Genomic DNA, 5,527 nt, shown 5'->3' with positions numbered 1-5,527 from the left:
AAGAAGTAAAAATAGGACTAATATGCTAGGAAACCCAAAGAAAAAAATATAATTTTAGAGAGTGAATAAACTCATTCAAAATTTGCTTAAAGATGAAAGATGAAAAGGGATGAGATAATTAAAAAAAATTAACATTTTCTTTATTATTGTCATAAAAACACATTTTCAAGGACCTATAAAACCTTCTTTCAATATTATCCAAAGTTAGAACTATTTATTTTGTATATAAATTTTAATTATTTAAATGTCATTTATTATTTGAAAGTCTACTTTATTTTATTTTTAATTTGAAAAATATAATAAATATAAGATACCTATATATTAATCTTTAAGTTTACAAAAAATAACCCTAAAATTTAAACTAAATAAATTTTATTTATCTAGTGTTTCTTTATGGTTATTCATGCACTCAATTAACTAGGTTAGATTAACATTATGAAAATTTATTTTGGTTTATAATATTATTGATCTAAAGTGTTTGTTATTTGGTAGAGCAATTGAAATCTTGTTGATCATTTTATGGCACCTACTTAATGATTTCCATGAGCATTTTTCAAAAAGATTACAAGCTAATATTTGGTTTATGTTATATTGATATAATATAAGGTTAATGAAAAAGGAAAGAAGTTTGGTTCCAAGTGGATGTAATTATTATCATTGTCTAGTGGGTCAATTTTTCTTAATCAACAGCATACTAACATGGGTAAACATAACCCATGACTTTGTTATAACTCTCATGAAAAATGTTCATAAATTTCAGTACACTTAAATTATTATTTAAGGATATTCATATGCATTTTATTTATACAACTAGTGGTCAAATAAATAAATAAATTTTAAGATCTAGTCAAGATGTACATAACCAAGAGTGCTTCACCTAAAACTACTATATATGTTTAGACATGAAATCGTCATTAGGATTGGATACATGCAAACAAAAAATATAAAATTAGATCAAGAAAGGAAATGAGGACCTTAAACAAAATGCACCAATAGGGGGCCTTGGAGTAAATCAAACCAATTTTTTTAAAATATAAAATAAAAATAAATAATCAACATCTTTCGTTATACTTAGAATATAAATGGACCACCTATATAAATATTAAAATTAAACCATAGATCATGTGAGTTTAGAACGGGGCTCCTGACTTAATATTACTAATGCATGACAATAACAATTATTTTTTATTTTGAAGTTTGATTTATTTGTAAGATGTAAGAAAACACATTATAAAAGATTGCATAAATAAAAAATATATCATATGATGTGGCTTAATCTAGGACTATATTGTAGGAAACAATCCTAGTGCGAGTAACATAAAGATATCAATTGTATTGCATATATGCAATCTCAATTCTATGTCAAATCTCAACTTTAAATCTTCTCTTAGTAATCATCTTGAATCTAGATGATCAATTTTCCAAGTGAATTTACTAGTTAATGCATCATGCATTGTTACATCACACCAGGTTGTTAGAGAAACTTGAAGAACTATTATGAACCACATACTACCAATGTTTAAATTAATGAATGCATTGTATTAGTTTGTGACTTTCATAGGCTTGTAGAATAATACACAAACTAATTTTTTAACATATTGCAACAATGTTCATTGAAGTTCTTTCAGATTCAAGTGATTGATTTTGTAATGAAAATAGATACTTATGCACTGCATACTAATGCATCACACAAATATCAAAGATAAAATGTTAACCCTATTTTGAATCCGTATTGCTAGTGTTTGAATCAATGGTTGAGTAGCATTGTTTTATGAGTTTTATAAGGCTCATAATAGAATAGACAAACTAATTTTCAAATGCATTGTAATGCCATTCTTCCATATGCTCTAAGATCTTAATGATTAATTTCTTGATTGAAATAGATAGTTTTTGAATCATGTATTGCTAAATAAGAGAAGAGTGCAAGATGAAATATTATTATTAATGAGCCTCATATAATTAATGCTTAAATTTATGAATGTGTTATATTATTTTGTGAGTTTTAAAAAACTCTTAATACAAAACTATTTTTTTTAAATATTATAATTTTATTCTCACAAATACTCTTAGATCTCTGACACATGACATCTTCGTTAATGGGTGTCAATACAATTTTAAAATGGAAGAGCCCAAAGACGTGGAAGATTGTGAGCTTTATCCAGAGATTCTTGACACGACAGTCCAGATTTCGTTGACACGACAGTCCAGATTTCGTTGATGGCTACCTTTGAATTTCAGTATAATCAACCGTTGAATACAGCTCACGGAGCATTGAATAAAATTATTGGAATGTTTTGTGCCTACAGTTATGTAACTTGTAGTGTGAAACTCTAGATCTGCGGAATTCTGTGGCAGAAAAATCTCAAAAAAAATCCAAGGAACGTCGGCGTAATTTTTTAGTTTATTCATCAATGTCTTAATTAGAATGAAAATTTCCTATTTTAGATCGAACCAATTATTGCTGTCAGAAATACAAAATATTTCATGGACTGTATTCTTCACCATTCTTTTCTTTTCCATCCAATGGTAAGGAAAGATATTTCTAGTATATGTAGACTCCCATTTGTATCTTCTATAGATGATAGTTTAGAAATAAATAATATCAATAATAATATAGAATAAAATATAAAAATAATAATCTATAACAAAGATTTAATATGGGCTACATCCAAGACAAACACATGTTCTATTTATTCTATTATCTAACAAAGTGCAAATTACAATCTTGTAATGAAAATCGTAGCTGTGTGTCATATCAATGCACTCAATCTGTATCAAATCATTGACTTATCATTGACTTTTCACATTCCACAGCTACCTATTTATCAAACAATTTTTGTGATTTACAAAGGTCAGTTTACATACCAAAATAACAATGGACTTCTTTATTAAATAATTGAAAAACAATTTCTTTTGATGCTTTTCCCTTGAGCCCCCAATTGAAGGCGCTTTCTGACCTTCGTGCACTTCCGTGTTAATTGATTTGTAGTGAAAATGCAATTGTCAAGTCACCAAAATTTAAGATCGATGGCATGATCAATTTTCCCATACCAATAGAAGATAAACTTGATAAAGAATGGGTACATCCCTCATTTTGTTAAGATTATCAAATTCATGCCAGTATTTTAAATCTGATGAAATTATTTTCTATCTCTTACGTGGGAGCCCCACCCTTGGATTGGAATTGACATTATGTTTTTTTATTTCATTCGAGTTGATTCCTTATGATGTTTTATATGATTATGATATTATGGATATTGGATTCACTGTTAGACCTTGATTATGATTGCATTATGTGTAGAGTAACTTAATTATGATTTTATAATCTTTTATATGCCTGAAGGTAAAATTGAGAATGCAATGTTGGATTGTTGAAATGTAGTAATAACTTAGAGTGATAAGAAGTCTAATTCGGTTAAGTACTATGATCTTAATTATCTTGTTTTAATTATATGGAAATATTTTACAACATTGTGATGATTCCAAATCCCAATGACTGTATTTAATTAGGAAGGATATAAATTGGGCAAATGTGATATCATGTTTAACCTATTTATGGAAAATAAATTGTAGCTTATGTGTGAATATGTTTGTTTACTTTATGTTGCTTCAGCTATGATATTGTTTTTTGATATTGTTTTTTAACATATTGACATGTCAATGCAAGTTTATATATTTAATTCTATGCTTTGTAGAATCTAACATCCCTTGGAAACTATAAATGTGATTAATCCCATAACATCAACTATACTCTATTTGGAAGGACTATAGTCTCATTGTAATGTAATACTTTTTGTGATGTAGTTCGAGACATGTCTATTTGTGAGTTTGTGATGCCATTAAATCTTTGAATTTGATTATCAAGTCAAGTTGGCATCCAAGTTGACATTTTTTAGATTTAGTGCTAAAGGGATTTTAAATTTTTAAAAAATATCAATTAATAAGTGTTTTTTATGATTTGTAAAATACTTCGGTGGGTATCTATGAAATGAGTACCTTTTCAATTTCTTACCTTGGACTTTGGTGAAGATGTGACACCTCAATGTGCTCCTAAAATGGTTTGACAGCACTAAGGTTTGTTGGGATGGTGTTGGGATGAAAGTGAACAATGAATATATATTGATCTTGCTGTCGAATACATGCATGGGAAATTATACTTCGATCTTGATTTAACATCTTAGCTACATCTTGTTGGCTTGTAAGGTATATCTTGATCTTTATTTGAAGGAGGATCTATGGATGCTATGGAGTGTGTGATTTGTTCTAAATAATATTTAGTGTAATCATAGACCATGGTGGAATAAGAGACATTCTTGGAGGGGCTACCCTTGTTATAGGAATCTTATTTTTCAAGTTTAAGGATTGGATCCTTGAAAGCCTTGAGATAATTATATGTGGTAGGGGGAGTGTCTTCAATAGTAACATCACCTTTGTCTATAAGATTTTAGATGAGATATTTCAATTTATCACAATTTGAAGTCTTATGTCTTTTAATACTATGATAGTTGCAAACCTCATTTTTTAAAAATACCATGGTGGTTTTATTGCTAGTTCTTCATTTCTAACTTTAGGTAATGTGATAATTTTATCTTGAACTAGTTTTTGCAAGACACTTTCCATGGGTTCCTCAAGGGGAGTTAATTTTCTCCTTGGTGTGTTGTTTTATCTATATGTGTTGTTTCATCTAGAAAAGGTGGTTCCTTTTGTGTTTGTTGATATGTTGGATTGGGTTTGAATATATTTTAATTCCATAACACCATCATTGAAAATATTATTTCTCTTAGATGTGGAAGGGTCGCCCTTGTTGTCTTTGTAAATCTTCACAAGACCTTTATCAATAGGATCATTTTTAATGCTTATCCACTTTTTAATGCTCTTATCATATGTATCAACACATTAAACATGCAAATGAAGGCACATCTTTTATTTTAAATTTTGAAAATGCATGTTAACAAGTTATGTTTTAGGAAAGTGATAAGGGAACCTACTTGATAGATTTCTCCATCATTGTAAGAAGGAAGAAAATGTCTCCCCATTTCTTTATTTTGTGTTAAATAAATCAGTCATAGAAACCTCATGTTCAATGTTGCATGAAAATTGTGAGATAACTTTATCTACCAACTCATGAAAGGACTTGGTCCCGTGAGGTAAATGTGAAAATGAACTTTATCTATACCAACTCATGAAAGGACTTGGCCCCATGAGGTAAATGTGAAAACCACTCAAATTGACCTCCCAGGCTTCTTGGAAAGAGGAACATAGGATAAGTATCATTGCAATCCACCTCCAAGCAAGCTAGATAAAACTCTTACATGTTCATGAGGATCACCTTTTCATTTATACTTGTCAAATTTAGGAACCTCAAAGTGTTGAGGAAAAGGTATCATGGGTATCAATCTATCAAAGGGATAGGACATATGTCCTCAAGGTTATAACTCTTCTTAGTGCTTCCCATTTCTATATTTGCTATCTTTTAGTGAAAGATATATATTTGGGATGCCAATTCACTTAAGGGTATCAATGGAAA

Source organism: Cryptomeria japonica, unplaced genomic scaffold, assembly GCF_030272615.1.
Source record: "Cryptomeria japonica unplaced genomic scaffold, Sugi_1.0 HiC_scaffold_30, whole genome shotgun sequence".
NCBI lineage: Eukaryota > Viridiplantae > Streptophyta > Pinopsida > Cupressales > Cupressaceae > Cryptomeria > Cryptomeria japonica.
Note: the sequence above shows the minus strand (reverse complement) of the source record.